Source organism: Heptranchias perlo, chromosome 14, assembly GCF_035084215.1.
Source record: "Heptranchias perlo isolate sHepPer1 chromosome 14, sHepPer1.hap1, whole genome shotgun sequence".
Lineage (NCBI taxonomy): Eukaryota > Metazoa > Chordata > Chondrichthyes > Hexanchiformes > Hexanchidae > Heptranchias > Heptranchias perlo.
Window position 1 is genome coordinate 11,210,738 of NC_090338.1, and position 19,796 is coordinate 11,230,533.

The window sequence follows — 19,796 nt, forward strand, 5'->3', positions numbered from 1 at the left end:
TGGCGGAGCAGGCTCGAGGGGCCGTAGGGTCTACTCCTGCTCCTATTTCTTATGTTCTTATGAATGATACTCGTAGCACCATAATATTCTGTTAATTATTTATTCAGACTAAAGTAACAGAGATCCAAACACGTCCTGGAGACAGGAAAAGTGAGGAGACGATCATCAGCAAGTGGGAGGAACGTCATTTCCATTCTGTTATTCCTTTCAATTCGTGAGTAATGCCTGTTCAACATCAAGTCATGGATGAGTCACAAATTCTTTCAGCTGAGCATCGGGAAGACTGAAGCCATCATCTCTGCTCCCCTGCCATTGACTTCATCTCCCTCCATGGCCGCTCACTCAGGCTGAACGAGCCGCTGCAAAACCTTAGTGACGTGTTCAGCCTTGAAATCTTCTTGGGCCCTGAGCTGAACTCCAAACCTTACATCATCTCCATCATCAAGACACTTATTTACACCTCTGCAACATTGCCCACCTCTGCCTTACCTTCACCCCTCTACCATTGAAGTCCTTATCCATGCTTTTGACACCTGTGTACTTAATTACTCCTTGCTGGCCTACCTTTGTCCATGTTGCGTAACCTCCAGCTTATCCCAAAATGCAGCTGCTGCTTCCTATCCCATCCTCCATCATCACCTCCTCCTATGCCCCCATCCTCATTGACTTACACTGGCTCTCTATCCTCCAAGGCATTACACTTAAAACCTTCATTCTCATCTCCAAATTCCTCTGTGGCTTCACTCCTCCCTTCCTTCTGCAGTCTCCACCAGATTTACTTCCCCTCCTGCACCCTTCAGTCTTCTGACTGCCCTCTTCCGTTCACCCCATCACTGGAGGCAGAGCCTTTAGCTGCATTGACTCTACTCTCTGGACTTACCTCCCTAAAGCCCTTCCACTCTCCAATTCTCCCTCCATCTTTAGAAAACCTTCTCTAAATCAATCCTTTTGCCCAGCTCCTCCGTCGATCTTCATTCAAGGTTACGTATATTGGACGGAGCATGGCCAAAGTGGCTAAAAGTTTCCTCATCCAATGGCCTGGTATTACAGTATTATATAGCACAGAAGGAGGCCATTGGGCCCATTGTGCCTGTGCCAACTCTTTGGTAGAGCTATCTAATTAGTCCCACTCCCCTGCACTTTCCCCATAGCCCTGTAATTTTTTTCCCTTCAAGTGTTTATCCAATTGCTGGTACAAGAGCAGCAGCCAGTATCAAGGCCATGAATTGTGGCCACTAAAGAGATTTCCTTCCAATATTATTTTTTCAACCCCTTTCTAAAGGTGGCCGATGGCATCAGCCATGGCTCAGTGGGTGGTGCTCTCACCTCTGAGTCAGAAAGTTGCTGGTTCAAGTCCCACTCCAGTGAGGTACTGTACTGTCAGGAGGTGTGGTTATCCCCAGTGTCCTGGCCAATATTTATCTCTCAACCAACATCACTAAAAAACAGAATATCTGGTCATTTATCTCATTGTTGTGTGCAATTTGGCCTTCGCATTTCCTACATTACAACAGTGACGACACTTCAAAAAAGTAATTCATTGGCTGTAAGCACTTTGGGACGGCCTGAGGTTGTGAAAGGCACTATATAAATGCAAGTTCTTTCTTTTCTGCGTATCCTCCACCTGTTGGAATTCCGCACGTTTTTTTTTTACCTGATTAACCTTAAACTTTTTTGGTTAACTTTTTGCTATTTGTAGTTAAATTGGAAACTTGTTAGGGGGATTATCGGGTGGTAAACCCCCAGGAGGACTATGGAGAATCAATTGTCTGGGCAATCCTCACCTGCAAGGACGAGATTCCAATGAGCATGGGGCAGGTGGGTAACCGAGAGGAGCCTGGAGTGGCCCCCTGCCCCTGCTCATGAGGTGCCCCTGCTGCTGACCCTCAATGCTGGAACCCACTGAGGGGTACGGTCCTGGCATGAACACCAAGAATTGTGACCCAAAAGGCATTTTGTGGCCCAGTTCTTTATAGTCATAGAGTTATAAAGCACAGAGGGAGGCCATTCAGCCCATCATGCCTGGCTCTTTGAAAGAGCTATCCAATTAGTCCTACTCCCACTGTTCCCATAGCCCTGCAATTTATTCCCCTTCAAGTTATTCATCCAATTCCTTTTTGAAAGTTATTATTGAATCTGCTTCCATCACCCTTTCAGGCAGTGCATTCCAGATCGTAACAACTCGCTGCATAAAAAAATGCTTCCTCATGTTGCCATTGGTTCTTTTGCCAATTACCTTCAATTTGCGTCCTCTGGTTACCGACCGTTCTGCCACTGGAAACAGTTTCTCCTTATTTGCACTGTCAAAACCCTTTACGATTACACAGCAAGAGCCATTTAAGCACATCTCCCTTCTACCCACTGGACTCTCCCAGCAGGATAAAAATGAGTGCACGTCAGTCATTAGATTTTTTTTTTAGAAAAGAAAGGAACATATCGCACAAACAGCTGAAAACCTCATCCTGTGACCTTTAATGCTTCTCTGTGTAAAGAATAGCTGATTGCAAACATCATTCTGTAGCCTGATATGGCTGCAGCGCACGGTTTCAGTCTATTCTGAACCCGTCTGCAACGCTTAAGTGCTTGTGTTTTGACACTTGACTTCCTGCCATAAGTATCAGTGTCACTGAGGGCAGTTCCCAGAATCCCTTGTGATCTGGCACAGTCATTTGGACCTGTCAGAGATCCATCTCAGAGACAGGTCGCACTCCTGACTGTCAACGACAAGAACAATAAAATTCAGCATCGGAGGAGAGCCTAGTCTTTCACGCCGCACACAAGTCGATGCTCGACGCTCAAAAGGCCCAGTGGCTGAGGTTAGCCTAGTATTATAGTATCATATTAGGTACAGCACAGGGGGAGGCAATTCGGCCCATCGTGCCTGAACCAGCTCTTTGAAAGAGCTATCCATTTAGTGCCACTCCCCTGCTCTTTCCCCATAGCCCTGTGAACTATTTCCCTTCCAGTATTTATCCAATTCCCTTTTGTAAGTTATGATTGAATCTGCTTCCACTGCCCTTTCAGGCAGTGCATTCCAGATCATAACAACTCGCTGCGTAAAAAAATGCTTCCTCATGTCGCCTCTGGCTCTTTTTGCGTTCAGCTTTACTCTGTGTCCTCTGGTTACTGACCCTTCTGCCACTGGAAACAGCTTCTCCTTATTTACTCTATCAAAACTATTCATGATTTTGAACACTTCTATCAAATCTCCTCTTAACCTTCCCTGCTCTAAGGAGAACAACCCCAGCTTCTCCAGTCTATCCACGTAACTGAAGTCCCTCATCCCTGGAACCATTCTAGTAAATCTCTTCTGCACCCTCTCTAAGGCCTTGACATCCTTTCTAAAGTGTGGTGCCCAGAATTGAACATAATACTGCTGCTGAAGCCTAACCAGTGTTTTCTAATGGTTTAGCATAACTTTCTTGCTTTTGTGCTCTCTGCCTCTATTAATAAAGCCCAGGATCCCATATGCTTTTTTAACAGCCTTCTCAACTTGTCCTGCCTCCTTCAAAGGTTTGTATACATACGCCCTTAGGTCTCTCTGTTCCTGCATCCCTTTCAAAATTGTACCATTTAGTTTATATTGCCTCTCCTCATTCTTCCTACCAAAATGTATCACTTCACACTTACCTGCATTAAATTGCATCTGCCATGTTGCTGCCCATTTCACCAGTCTGTCTTTGTCCTCCTGAAGTCTGTTACTATCCTCCACATTGTTTACGACATTTCCAAGTTTCGTGTCATCTGCAAAATTTGAAATTATAACCTCTATACCCAATTTCAGGTCATTAATAGATATTATCGGAGGAGCATGTAACAAGAGTAATGCAATAATCGTGAGGGACTTTAATCTTTGTGCAGACTGAGCAAACCAAATTGGCAAAAGTAGTTTGGAGGACGAATTCATCGAATGTATTCAAGACAGTTTTCTAAAACAATTGGTTGAGGAACCAACTAGGGAACAGGCTATTTTAGATCTAGTATTGTGTAATGAGACAGGATTAATTAGTAATCTTATAGTTAAGGATCCTCTGGGGCAGAATGTTCATAATACGATGGAATTTAATACTGAGTTTGAGAGTGATGTAGTTAAATTTAAACAAAGCCAATTAAGTAGGTATGAGGGGCGAGTTGACTAAAGTAGATTGGGAAATTAGATTAAAAGATATGACAGTAGATAAGCAATGGTGAACGTTTGAAGAAAGATTTCATAATTCTCAATGAATATACATTCCCTTGAGGAATAAAAACTCCAGGGGAAAAATAATCCAACCGTGGCTAACTAGAGAAGTTAAGGATAGCATTAGATTAAAAGAAGAGACTTACAATTTTGCCAAAAAGAGTAATAAGCCTGAGGATTGGGAAGGTTTTAGAAATCAGTAAAGGATTACCAAGAAATTGATAAAGAGAGAGAAAATTGAATATGAGAGTAAACTAGCAAGAAATATAAACAGATTGTAAGAGCTTCTACAAGTATGTAAAAAGGAAGAGATTAGCAAAAGTAAACGTGGGTCCCTTACAAAAAGACAGGAGAAATTATAATGGGGAATAAGGAGTAGAGAAGTTAAACAAATATTTTGTATCTGTCTTCACAGTAGAAGACACAAAAGACAAACAAATAGTTGGGAACCAAGGGTCTAATGAGAGTGAGGAACTTAAGGTAATTAAGATTAGTAAAGAAAAAGTACTGGAGAAATTAATGGGACTAAAAGCCAACAAATCCCCTGGACCTGATGGCCTACATCCTAGGGTTCTAAAAGAGGCGGCAGCAGAGATACTGGATGCATTGGTTTTGATCTTCCAGAATTCCCTAGATCCTAGAACGGTCCCCATGGATTGGGAGGTAGCAAATGTAACCCCGCTATTCAAGAAAGGATGGAGAGAGAAAATAGGGAACTATAGGCCAGTTAGCCTGACATCAGTGGTAGGGAAAATGGTAGAGTCTATTATTAAGGATGTAGTAATAGGGCACTTAGAAAATCATAATATGATTAGAGTTAACACGGTTTTATGAAAGGGTAACCATGTTTGACAAATCTAATAGAGTTTTATGGGGGTGAAACTAGCAGGGTAGATAAGGGGGAACCAGTAGATGTAGTATATTTGGATTTTCAAAAGACATTCGATAAGGTGCCACACAAGAGATTGTTACACAAGATTAGGGCTCATGGGATTGGGGGTAATATATTAGCATGGATAGAGGTTTGGTTAATGGACAGAAAACAGAGAGTAGGAATAAACGGGTAATTTTCGAGTTGGCAGGTTGTAACTAGTGGAGTGCCGCAAGGATCAGTGCTTGGGCCTCAGCTCTTTACAATATATATCAATGACTTAGATGAGGAGACCGAATGTAATGTATCCAAGTTTGCTGATGATACAAAGCTAGGTGGGTAAGTAAGCTGTGAGGAGGACGCACAGAGACTGCAAAGGGATATAAACAGGTTAAGTGAGTGGGCAAGAAGGTGGCAGATGGAGTATTATGTGGGGGAATGTGAAATTATCTACTTTGGCAGGAAGAATAGAAAAGCAGAGTATTTTTTTAAAAGTAAGAGACTAAGAAATGTTGGTAGTCAGAGGGATTTAGATGTCTTTGTACATGAATCACAGAAAGTTAACATGCGGGTACAGCAAGCAATTAGGAAAGCAAATGGTATGTTAGCCTTTATTGCAAGGGAGTTGGAGTATAAGAGTAAGGATGTCTTGCTGCAATTATATAGGGCTCTGGTGAGACCACACCTGGAGTACTGTGTACAGTTTTGGTCTCCTTACCTAAGGGGTAAGGATATACTTGCCTTAGAGGGGGTGTAATGAAGGTTCACTAAATTGATTCCTGGGATGAGAGGGTTGTCTTCTGAGGAGACATCGAGTAGAATGGCTTATATTCCCTGGAACTTACAAGAATGAGAGGTGATCCCATTGAAATGTATAAAATTCTTAGGGGGCATGACAGGATAGATGATGAGAGGCTGTTTCCATTGGCTGGAGAGCCTAGAACTAGAGGTCATAGTCTCAAAATAAGGGGTCGGCTATTTAGGATCGTGATGAAGAAAAATATCTTCACTCAGAGGGTTGTAAATCTTTGGAATTCTCTGTCCCAGAGGGCTGTGATGCTCAGTCATTGAGTGTATTCAAGACTGAGATTGATGGATATTTGGACACCAAGGGAATCAAGGGATATAGCGATAGGGCAGGAAAGTGGAGTTGACGTAGATGTACCATGATCTTATTGAATGGCGGAGCAGATTCAAGGGACCACATAGCCTATTCCTGCTCCTATTTTCTTAAAAAGAGCAATGGTCCTCATACTGATCCCTGGGGAACATCACTGTATACGTCCCTGCAGTCTGAAAAACAACTGTTCACCACTACTAGCTGTTTTCTGTCCCCTAGCCAATTTTGTTTCCATGCTGCCACTGTTCCTTAAATCCCATGGGTTTTAATTTTGCTAACAATAGTGCAGTAAAAAATCAGTGAAGCTGTTGCTGCAATAATCCTTTGTAATACACAAAAGAACGATTTCCTCTGAATTGAGACTCCCGTAACCGTCATATGAACACACAGATTTTTTTTCATCCAAATTGTTCTTCTGCTGACATTCCCAGTGCAGTACTGAGGGAGTGCTGCACTGTCAGAGGGTCAGTACTGAGGGATGCTGCACTGTCGGAGGGTCAGTACTGAGGGAGTGCTGCACTGTCAGAGGGTCAGTACTGAGGGATGCTGCACTGTCGGAGGGTCAGTACTGAGGGAGTGCTGCACTGTCAGAGGGTCAGTACTGAGGGAGTGCTGCACTGTCAGAGGGTCAGTACTGAGGGAGTGCTGCACTGTCGGAGGGTCAGTACTGAGGGATGCTGCACTGTCGGAGGGTCAGTACTGAGGGAGTGCTGCACTGTCAGAGGGTCAGTACTGAGGGAGTGCTGCACTGTCAGAGGGTCAGTACTGAGGGAGTGCTGCACTGTCAGAGGGTCAGTACTGAGGGAGTGCTGCACTGTCGGAGGTTCGGTACTGAGGGAGTGTTGCATGGTCGGAGGGTCAGTACTGAGGGAGTGCTGCACTGTCGGAGGGTCGGTACTGAGGGAGTGCTGCACTGTCAGAGGGTCAGTACTGAGGGAGTGCTGCACCATCGGATGGTCAGTACTGAGGGAGTGCTGCACCGTCGGAGGGTCAGTACTGAGGGAGTGCTGCACTATCAGAAGTGCCGTCTTTCGGATGTAACGTGAAACCAAGGCCCCATCTGCCCTCTCAGGTGGACGTAAAAAATCCCACGGCACTATTTCAAAGGAAAACAGGGCAGTTCTCCCAAGTGTCCAAGTGAATATTTATCCCTCAACCAACATCAAAAAAACAGTGGTCATTATCACATTGCTGTTTGTGGGACCTTGCAGTGCACAAATTGGCTGCCATGTTTCCTACATCACAACAGTGACTACACTTTAAAAGTACTTAATTGGCTGTAAAGTGCTTTGGGACGTCCAGATGTCATGAGAGTTGCTATAGAAGCACAAGTCTTTCTTTCTTTTCTTTTGATGCCAGGCAGTCATTATTTTCTTACACCGGCTCTGTATTGCACCCAATGCTCCTCATCACTTATTGCCTATCTATCTCATCAGCTCTGATAGCCTATGGTTATGGTACTGGACTAATATCCCAGGCACTATGAGTTCAAGCCGCACCATGGCAAGTGATGAATTTGATAAATCTATTTCTTTGTTGGCTGGGACTAAGGGTTAAACAAGACTGTTAAAGCTGCTGGACTGTCCTAAAGACCCATCTGTGTCACTGATGTCCTTCAGGAAAGGGAACCCCTCCCTGGTCTGGCCTACACGTGACTCTCGTTCCATAACTCTGGGGCTGATGCTAAGTGACCTAATGAGCATTGCTCTGAGAGCAAAAAAAAGTTAATTTTTCACAAATGGAAAGAAAGCTCCCAGAAAGACCAACATAGACCATGGTTCTGGTCAGATGGTCCCAGCTTTGATTTTTTAAAAATTCGTTCATGGGATGTGGGCGTCGCTGGCGAGGCCGGCATTTATTGCCCATCCCTAATTGCCCTTGAGAAGGTGGTGGTGAGCCACCTTCTTGAACCGCTGCAGTCCGTGTGGTGAAGGTTCTCACACAGTGCTGTTAGGAAGGGAGTTCCAGGATTTTGACCTAGCGACCATGAAGGAACGGCGATATATTTCCAAGTCGGGATGGTGTGTGACTTGGAGGGGAACGTGCAGGTGGTGTTGTTCCCATGTGCCTGCTGCTCTTGTCCTTCTAGGTGGTGGAGGTCGCGGGTTTGGGAGGTGCTGTCGAAGAAGCCTTGGCGAGTTGCTGCAGTGCATCCTGTGGATGGTACACATGGCAGCCACGATGCGTCGGTGGTGAAGGGAGTGAATGTTTAGGGTGGTGGATGGGGTGCCAATCAAGCGGGCTGCTTTGTCCTGGATGGTGTCGAGCTTCTTGAGTGATGCCCTTTTAAAAGTTTTTGCCTCCTCTCCTACTGGGAGTAGGGGTCCATGGACGTCAGTCACCCATTCATATCTTTCCCAAAGGCCATCATTTATGTGTGTGCCTTGGCAGTGCGAGTTGGAGGACTATTTTTTGGTATGGGGACATCACAGTCGAGCTCAACCCTGCAATCATGTGATTTCCATGGCTCAGTGGGCAGCACTCTTTCTTCGCAGTCAGAAAGTTGTAGGTTTAAGTTGCACTCCAAAATTCTGAGCACATAAATCTAGGCTGACGGAGGGAGTGCTGCACTGCCAGAGGTGCCGCCTTTCGGATCAGACATTAAACTGAGGCCCCGTCTGCCCTCTCAGGCAGAGGTGGGAGTAAAAGATCCCAGAGCACTATTTCGAAGAAGTGCAGGGGAATTCTCCCCGGTGTCCTGGCCAATATTTATCACAAAACCAGCATCACTAAAAACAGATGATCTGGTAATTTATCTCTTTGCTGTCTGTGGGACCTTGCTGTGCGCAAATTGGCTGCCGCCTTGCCTACATTACAACAACGACTGCACTTCAAATGTATTTCATTGGCTGTAAAGCACTTTGGGACGTCCTGAGGTCATGAAAGGCGTGGCATAAATGAAAGTCTTTCTTTCCACACACATATACTTTCAGCAAAGGCAACTGGATAGCAATCAGGAGCAGGAACCATGGACAATATTCCTTTTCCTAATGCATGGGCAATGAGGCCTATTGTAGCAGTGCTACTGCCACACCAGCTGAGAGTAGCAACTAAAACTTGCATTCATATAGTGCCTTAAATGGAGAAAAATGCCTCAAGGCGCTTCACAGAGGTGTGAGGAAAATGAAGACTAATCTTTAGGGCCGGTGACCAATAGCTTGGGGAAAATGATATTACATCGATTTACATAGAATTTAACAGCGCAGAAACTGGCCATTCAGCCCAACCGGTCGATGCCGGTGTCTATGCTCCACACAAGCCTCCTCCCACCCTACTTCATCTAACCCTATCAGCATATCCTTCTATCCCTTTCTCCCTCATGTGCATATCTAGCTTCCCCTTAAAGGTTTCTATGCTAGCCGCCTCAACTACTCCATGTGGTAGCATGTTCCACATTCTCACCACTTTCTGTAGGTCTTAAGGAGGGTCTTACAGTATGTATGAACAGGAGATGAAGAGGCAATGATGGGGCGAAGGGGAGGGATAACAAAAGTTTGTCAGAGCAATGGAGAGTTCGAAGGAAGTTACAGGGATAGGGAGGGGGGATTCCATGAGGGATTAAATGAGCAATTTTACTTGGAATTGATCGAAGTTATAACATGGATACAGGCTATTCGGCCCAACCAGTTCCTGTCTGCATTTACCCTCCGCATGAGCGAATAATTTTAATCACGTTTACCTACCCTGTCCCCATATCCTTTCAATCCCTTTTCATTCATCCGCCTACCCAATCTAATCTTGACCAATGACACAGTTTCTGCCTCAACCACTAACCCTGGAAGTGAATCCCACAGTCTCACAACTCTCTGTGTGTGACGAAGTTTCTCCTGCTCTCTCTTCTAAATCTCTTTGCATATAATCTAAATATGTGGCCTGGCAGATGGGCCAGATTCTCATCTGCACTGCCTGGATGTAAAGTATTGCCTGGGCAGCACACAGAGAGGAAGTTATGTGTGGGGAAAGATTGCACGTCCATAGCAAAGCCCACCCAATTGTCCGTCCTTCATTAAAATGGAAGGGAAATCTGATGGGCCTGTTAGTACGTTGGATCCTCCCCACCTGATTTTCCTCTCTGTGCCCAGGCATTACAGATAACAACCTACCTTGATTTTTCTCCTCCCTAGCCCAGGCCTACAGAATCCAATTCCAGCATTAAACAGCGTTACCCTGTCTGACATCAGGTAACATCACTGGAGGACAGCAAATCTAGGACTTCCCTGGTCTATAAAGCTCAGTACCACATCGGGCATCTCATTTCCCTTACTTCTAAGAACCCACTTCTCATTTCCTGAACATTATTTCACACATTTGTCTCTTCTCTGTCGTGTAAGTGGTTTCAGCCTTCACTCAGTGGGTAGCACTCTTGCCTCTGAGTCAGAAGGTTGTGGGTTCAAGTCCCATTCCACAGACTTGAGCACAAAATCTAGGCTGGCACTCCCAGTGCAGTACTGAGGGAGTGCTGCGCTACCAGAGGTGCCGTCCTTGGGATGAGGTATCTGCCCTCTTGGGCGGACGTAAAAGATGCAGTGGTCCTATTTTGAAGAAGAGCAGGAGAGTTCTCCCCGGTGTCCTGGCCAATATTTATCGCTCAACCAACATCACTAAAAACAGATTATCTGGTCATTATCACTTTGCTGTTTGTGGGACTTTGCTGTGTGTAAATTGGCTGCCGCGTTTCATATACTACAACACTGATTATACTTCAAAAGTACTTCATTGGCTGGAAAACGCTTTGGGACGTCCTGAGATCATGAAAGGCGCTGTGTAAATGCAAGTCTTTTAAGTCCTTCAGGATGGGATCTAATTTCTAACCTGAGGCTATATATGGGGGGGAGGTGGGTCAATAGCTGTGGCGGATCCGTACTAAAATCATTGAGCAAGTTGCAAGGCGTCCGTTCTTTCTTGCTACGATAGAGTGGAACCTTCCAATCATTCATCAGCTGAGAGGACATCTCCCCTTTCAACTTGCCTAACATGTACCCATGGTCACAATTATATCTGTTTAATATGGTCCAAAAGTACTTCATTGGCTGTAAAGCACTTTGGGACACGCTGAGGTCATGAAAGGCTCTATATAAATGCAAGTCTTTCTTTCTTTCTATTTGTTGTTACCCGTTCTCTCTCCCTTACCAAGACAGCTCACCTTCCTTTACCTTTGACACCTCGTGCCTTGTGAGCCATCGCATTCCATTTTCCCCACACATGGAGCTCACATTCTCCGTCTGCGCTGGCAGGCGGGACTTGTTTTTTCAGACGTCAACAAGTTCACAGTCAATCCCACCCTTCTGTGCCTGGAAGCTGGTAAGCTTGAATTTCATTCAGTCAGTATTATGGTTGCTATCGATTACGATTACGCTGCAGTCTGGTGGTGAATCATTTCAAGCATTGCGTGCAAGAAAGAGGGCTGGTTGGGAAATAATATTTATTAGATCTTACAATCAAATTATATTAAATCGAAACAAAACTGGATTATAGAGACCAACTGTAGAGGCAGGCAGGACGTGAAAAGAAGGACTTTGATAAGAAGGACAAGGGCCAAATTAGTGCTGACATGTTTCATCTTTTAAACCCATAGGTGCTGATAGGACTGGAAGTTTTATATTTCTGTCCTGTGCATCACTGTACTTTCAATGAGAAAAAGGCATTCAATGGGATTTAACTATCTCCTGATAGGTAGCTCAGACAGTAGGAATGTAGAAACAGAGGAACAGGAGGAGGCCATTCAGCCCCTCGAACCTACTCCACCATTCAATTAGATCATGGCTGATCTGTACCTTAACTCAATCTATCTGCCTTGTTCCCATATCTCTTAATAGCCTTGCCTAACAAAAGTGTTGCATAGTATGTGATATTAGAGTATAAACTCTTAACACATGGGTAAGACAGTCCTTTGTCTGCCGTATTAATGGAGGCATTAACTTGTTCAAAATAAATAGGTTAATGGGCTTTATTAAAATAGAAATCAAAGGAATGTCATAGGAGCAGCTTAAGCTTTTGCACGGTAATGACATGCACAGTAATTTCTAGGCTCATAAGGGTAAATTTTCTAATCATGGGCTCCAGGGATGGCCCTCTCCTACCAGGAGTGTGCAATTGGAAAACTGACCCTCTAATTTTATGATTCTTTATCATGTGAGCTCTGCTCTCACCAACAGATGACAGAGCTGGGAATAAAATCCTTATCGTTTCAGACACTTGAAGGAAACGTCTATGAACGCACACTCCTGACACATAGCCTCAACCGCCAGCAGCATGAAATGGCTTCCCACCATTACCTGTGATTGCCCCATATGCCCTCCCCAGGAGAGAGGTTCATGTCTGGAGTGCCTGGTTGTAAGGACGGCCTAGAAGGACAAGAGCAGCAGGCACATGGGAACAACACCACCTGCACGTTCCCCTCCAAGTCACACACCATCCCGACTTGGAAATATATCGCCGTTCCTTCATCGTCACTGGGTCAAAATCCTGGAACTCCCTTCCTAACAGCACTGTGGGAGAACCGTCACCACACGGACTGCAGCGGTTCAAGAAGGCGGCTCACCACCACCTCCTCAAGGGCAATTAGGGATGGGCAATAAATGCCGGCCTCGCCAGCGATGCCCACATCCCATGAACGAATAAAAAAAAAAAATTTTACCCTCCAGTTTCAGCCTCTGACATTCTCAGATCAGACCTAACCTTTTTAGATACTCTACCCCAATGGGATGAGAGGGTTGTCCTATGATTGAGTAGAATGGGCCTATACTGTCTGGAATTTAGAATGATGTGGAGATGCCGGTGATGGACTGGGGTTGACAATTGTAAACAATTTTACAACACCAAGTTATAGTCCAACAATTTTATTTGAAATTCACAAGCTTTCGGAGGCTTACTCCTTCCTCAGGTGAATGTTGTGAGATTCACCTGAGGAAGGAGGAAGCCTCCGAAAGCTTGTGAATTTCAAATAAAATTGTTGGACTATAACTTGGTGTTGTAAAATTGTTTGGAATTTAGAAGAATGAGAGGTGATCTCATTGAAACAGATAAGGTTCTGAGGGGCTTGACAGGGTAGATGCTGAGAGGTTGTTTCCCCTGGCTGGAGAATCTAGAACTAGGGGGCATAGTCGCAGGATAAGGGGTCGGCCATTTAGGACTGAGATGAGGAGGAATTTCTTAACTCAGAGGGTTGTGAATCTTCGGAATTCTCTAACCCAGAGGGCTGCGGATGCTGAACCATTGAGTAAATTCAAGGCTGAGATAGATTTTTGGACTCTAGGAGAATTGAGGGATGTGGGGATCAGGCAGGAAAGTGGAGTTGAGGTCAAAGATCGGCCATGATCTTATTGAATGGCGGAGCAGGCTCGAGGGGCCGTATGGCCTACTCCTGCTCCTATTTCTTATGTTCTTAGATACGTCAACCCTACCTTTGGAGTGGGACATCTTTCCGTGCCCCATAACTATGATTGCAATAGATCTGAGAGAGAATGCTCATTTAGTGCCAATTTAGTGCAAAATCCAGGATAAAGCAGTCCATTAGATCAGAAGTCCATCTACCACCTTTCATATCCACTCCCTCCACCGCCAGCATACCGTGGCTGCAGTGTATACTAGTCACAGGATGCATTGCAGCAACTCGTCACGGCTTCTTCGATAGCACCTCCCCAACACGTGACCACCACCCCCTACATGGAGATGGGGAGGAGGTGCATGGGAATACCATCATCTCCAAGTTCCCCTACAAGTCACACACCATCCCGATGTAGAAATATATCGCCATTCTTTCATCTTCGCTTGGTCAAAATCTTGGAACTCCTTGCCTAACAGCTCTGTGGGAAAACCTCCATGGACAGTAGTGGTTCAAGAAGAAGGCCCACCTCTACCTTCTAAGCATCAAAACTTGCATTTATATAGCACCTTTAACGTAGTAAAACATCCCAAGGGTCTTCACAGGAGCGATTATCAAACAAAATTTGACACCGAGCCACGCAAGGAGGTATTAGGACAGGTGACCAAAAGCTTGGTCAAAGAGGTAGGTTTTAAGGAGCATCTTAAAAAGAGGAGAGAGAGGTAGAGAAGTAGAGAGGTGGAGAGGTATGGGAAGCAAATTCCAGAATGAGTCCTAAGCAGCAGAAAGCACGGCTGCCAATGGTGGAGCGATGAAAATCAGGGATGCGCAAGAGGCCAGAATTGGAGGAGCGATGAGATCTCGGAGGGCGAGAGGAGGTAATAGAGATAGGGAGGGGCGAGGCCATGGAGGGATTTGAAAACAAGGATGAGAATTTTAAAATCGAGGTGTTCCTGGACCGGGAGCCAATATAGGTCAGCGAGCACAGGGGTGATGGGTGAAAGGAATTGGTGCGTGTTAGGAGCCTGGAATTCCCTCCCGAAACCTCTTCGCCTCTCTCTGTGTACAAAATGGCTGCCTTGTTTGCCTACATAGCAACAGTCACCGCACTCCAATAAGTAGCTCTTTTTTTATTTGTTCATGGGATGTGGGCGTCGCTGGCATTTATTACCTATCCTTAATTACCCTTGAGAATGTGCTGGTGAGCCGCCTTCTTGAACCGCTGCAGTTCGTGTGGTGAAGGTTCTCCCACGGTGCTGTTAGGTAGGGAGTTCCAGCATTTTGAGCCATCGACGATGAAGGAACAGCGATATATTTCCAAGTCGGGATGGTTTGTGACTTGGAGGGGAACGTGCAGATGGTGTTGTTCCCATGTGCCTGCTGCCCTTGTCCTTCTAGGTGGTAGAGGTCGTGGGTTTGGGAGGTGCTGTCGAAGAAGCCTTGGCGAGTTGCTGCAGTGCATCCTGTGGATGGTACACACTGCAGCCACGATGCGCCGGTGGTGAAGGGAGTGAATGTTTAGGGTGGTGGATGGGATACCAATAAAGCGGGCTGCTTTGTCCTGGATGGTGTCGAGCTTCTTGAGTGTTGTTGGAGCTGCACTCATCCAGGAACGTGGAGAGTATTCCATCACACTTCTGATTTGTGCCTTGTAGATGGTGGAAAGGCTTTGGGGAGTCAGGAGGTGAGTCACTCGCCACAGAATACGCAGCCTCTGACCTGCTCTTGTAGCCACAGTATTTATGAGGCTGGTCCAGTTAAGTTTCTGGTCAATGGTGAGCCCCAGGTTGTTGATTGTGGGGGATTCGGTGATGGTAATGCCGTTGAATTAAAAGGGAAGGTGGTTAGATTCTCTCTTGTTGGAGATGGTCATTGCCTGGCACATGTGTGGTGTGAATGTTACTTGCCACTTATCAGCCCAAGCCTGGATGTTGTCCAGGTCTTGCTGCATGCAGGCAAAGACTACTTCATTATCTGAGGGGTTGCGAATGGAACTGAACACTGTGCAATCATCAGTGAAGGTCCCCATTTCTGACCTTATGATGGAAGGAAGGTCATTGATGAAGCAGTTGAAGATGGTCGTGCCTGGAAACACTGCACAGAGGAACTCCTGCAGCAATGTCCTGGGGCTGAGATGATTGGCCTCCAATAACCACTACCATTTTCCTGATTGCGTGACTCGCTTTGAGGCATTTCTGAGGCTGGTAAAGCCGTTTAACTTAAATTGATCTCTTTCTTTCATTCGAACATAAGATACATAAGAAATAGGGGCAGAAGTAGTCCACATGACCCCGTGAGCCTGCTACGCAATTCAATCAGATCATGACTGATCTTCGACCTCAACTCCACTTTCCTGCCCGATCACCATATCCCTTGATTCCCCTAGAGTCCAGAAATCCATCCATCTCAGCCTTGAATATATTCAACCACTCAGCATCCACAGCCCTCTGGGGAAGAGTTTGCCAAAGATTCACAAACATCTGAGTGAAGAAATTCCTCCTCACATCAGTTTTAAATAGCCAGCCCCTTATCCTGCAACTATGTTCCCTAGTTCTAGACTCATGCCATGGGAAACAACCTCTCAGCATTTACACTGTCAAGCCCCCTCATAATCTTATATGTTTCAATGAGGTTAACTCTCATTCTTCTAAACCCCAGAGAGTATAGGCCCATTCTACTCAATCTCTCCTCATAGGACAACCCTCTCATCCCAGGAATTAATCTAGTGAACCTTTGCTGCGCCACCTCTGAGGCAAGTATATCCTTCCTTAGATACGGAGACCAAAACTGTACACAGTACTCTGGGTGAGATCTCACCAAAGCCTTGTACAATTGTAGCCATGATGTGGAGATGCCGGTGATGGACTGGGGTGGACAAATGTAAGGAATCTTACAACACCAGGCTATAGTCCAACAAATTTATTTTAAAATCACAAGCTTTCGGAGGTTATCCCCTTCGTCAGGTGAATGAGTGAAAGGTTCTCAAATCGCATATCTTATATTAGGCTGGGACACCATCACACCAATCAAAAGGTATCGTTGGTGCTCAGACAGATTAGCCACGGAGAACAGTACGTCCCAGTACACTGAATATACATTGTGTCAAATTACACAGACAGAGAGAAAGAGACCCAAATGGCAGAGAGAGAGAGAGAGAGAGAGAGAGAATATTAAAAACAGGTAACTTTTTTTCCCCCTTGCTGGTGGGGTTACGTGTAGCGTGACATGAACCCAAGATCCCGGTTGAGGCCGTCCTCATGGGTGCGGAACTTGGCTATCAATTTCTGCTCGACGATTTTGCGTTGTCGTGTGTCTTGAAGGCCGCCTTGGAGAACGCTTACCCGAAGATCGGTGGCTGAATGTCCTTGACTGCTAAAGTGTTCCCCGACTGGGAGGGAACCCTCCTGTCTGGCGATTGTTGCGCAGTGTCCGTTCATCCGTTGTCGCAGTGTCTGCATGGTCTCGCCAATGTACCATGCTCCAGGGCATCCTTTCCTGCAACGTATGAGGTAGACAACGTTGGCCGAGTCACAGGAGTATGAACCATGTACCTGATGGGTGGTGTCCTCTCGTGTGATGGTGGTATCCCTGTCGATGATCTGGCATGTCTTGCAGAGGTTGCCGTGGCAGGGTTGTGTGGTGACGTGGACGCTGTTCTCCTGAAAGCTGGGTAATTTGCTGCGAATGATGGTCTGTTTGAGTTTGGGTGGCTGTTTGAAGGCGAGTAGTGGAGGCGTGGGGATGGCCTTAGCGAGGTGTTCGTCATCATCGATGACATGTTGAAGGCTGCGGAGAACATGGCGTAGTTTCTCCGCTCCGGGGAAGTATTGGACGACGAAGGGTACTCTGTTGGTTGCGTCCCGTGTTTGTCTTCTGAGGAGGTCTATGCGATTCTTCGCTGTGGCCCGTCGGAACTGTCGATCGACGAGTCGAGCGTCATATCCTGTTCTTACGAGGGCGTCTTTCAGCGTCTGTAGGTGTCCATCGCGTTCCTCCTCGTCTGAGCAGATCCTGTGTATTCGTAGGGCCTGTCCATAGGGGATGGCCTCTTTGACTTGGTTGGGGTGGAAGCTGGAAAATTGGAGCATCCAACCCCAACCAAGTCAAAGAGGCCGTCGCCTATGGACAGGCCCTACGAATACACAGGATCTGCTCAGACGAGGAGGAACGCGATGGACACCTACAGACGCTGAAAGACGCCCTCGTAAGAACGGGATATGACGCTTGTGATTTTAAAATAAATTTGTTGGACTATAACCTGGTGTTGTAAGATTCCTTACATTTGTACAATTGTAGTAAGACTTCCTTACTTTTGTACTCCAACCCCCTTGCAATAAAGGCCAACATTCCATTTGTTTTCCCAATTGCTTGCTGTACCTGCATGCTAACTTTTTGTGTTTCTTGTACTTTCACCAATCTTCTCCACTTGCAGTGAGTTCCTGATGATCCATTGTCCAGATGTTTACTTTCAAAACAATGCTAATGCCTGAGTTAAATTACTTGCATTAAAACTACCTGCATCTGATACAACTTGGCATGAATTAGCCTGAAAGCCTATGAAAGGCAGACCACTACACATTGTTTCACTGCTCGCTATGGCTGTCCAAGCTGTACGTGTAGTCCAACTGCAGGAAAGAAAGAGGAGAAAGCATGTGTACCTTGACAGGTGAATTTATTGCCCAGAGGTTGTATTGTGAAACCTGTCAGAGACACAGTTCCTCTGTCAGTTCCTTCTTATGATATGGAGATGCCGGTGATGGACTGGGGTGTACAAATGTAAGGAATCTTACAACACCAGGTTATCGTTGAGCAGAAATTGATAGCCAAGTTCCGCACCCATGAGGATGGCCTCAACCGGGATCTTGGGTTCATGTCACGCTACACGTAACCCCACCAGCGGAAAAAAAAGTTATCTGTTTTTAATACAACTGGTCATTCTCTCTCTTTCTCTTCCTTTTGGCTGTTTCTCTCTCTCTCTCTCCCTCTCTGTCTTTGGTTCTGGCCGTTTGTATATTCAGTAGTCTGGTATCTAATGTTTCTCTGTCTGAACACTATTCATTTCATTTGATGGCCTTGATAACGAGCAGTTGGAAAGATTATCTGTAATCACCAGGCATTGTTCTATGACTACATATGCGGCAATTTTCAAGGAATCCGACACTCACTTGACGAAGGAGAAAGCCTCCGAAAGCTTGTGATTTTCAAATAAAACTGTTGGACTATAACCTGGTGTTGTAAGATTCCTTACATTTCCTTCTTACTCAGCAGACTCCACTCGACTTGAGTAAGTTCGTAAGGAAATGAATCTCTCGAGAACACTCACACGCACACACAGTCAGGAGCTACACTTCACCCAGAGTTAACAAAGTCACTGCATTCTAATATTCCATGTATGAGAAATCGATTGGTGGAATCGTACGGCCCACCATGTCTGTGTCGGCTCTTTGAAAGAGCTGTCCAATTAGTCCCACTCCCCTGCTCTTTCCCCATAGCCCTGTAAATTTTTCCTTTTGAAGTGTTTATCCAGTTCCTTTTTGAAAGTAACTTTTGAATCTGCTTCCACCGCCCTTTCAGGCAGTGCATTCCAGATCATAACAACTCGCTGCGTAAAAAATATTCTCCTCATCTCTCCTTTGGTTCTATTGCTAATTATCTTAAATCTGTGTCCTCTGGTTACCGACCTTCCTGTCACTGGAAATAGTTTCTCCCTATGTGCTCTAACTAAACCCCTCATAGTTTGTATTTGGATCCCAACCAGCAGCTTTCACACAGAGCCTTCGATTTCCTCTCTGCTCCTTCTGTCCTCTTCTCCGAAAGGCCCTGACTTGTGATTGAATGCAGATGGTGCTGCCATCATCAGACACCAGGTAAGTGGCCATTCTTCCTCTGCGAGCCTGGGCAGTGTTCGCAGGCTGGTTAACCACAGGGGGCATCGCTACTGAGCCAAATCCTGTTCGGATTCAATACTTTCTCACAAGGGTTACTGGAGGGTAAATCAGGAGGATGCCTGTCCCCCTCCGCAGCCCAGTGATGCTGAAGCCAATTGCAGCATCCCCACTGGCTGAGATCGGTTTACTCAGCGCGCATTGATAATCCTGAAGGCCATTTCCGGACCTCGCTCGGTCTCCTCCCCCATCGCGGTCCCCTCACCCTTCCCCAATCACTCACCCCCCTGATCACATACCCGCATCAGTTATCCCCGATCACTGACCCCACCCGATCACTGAATCCCCGATCATTTACCCCCATCACTTACCCCCTTCTGTTTGCCTGCCCCTCAACAATAACAACGGCTTGCATT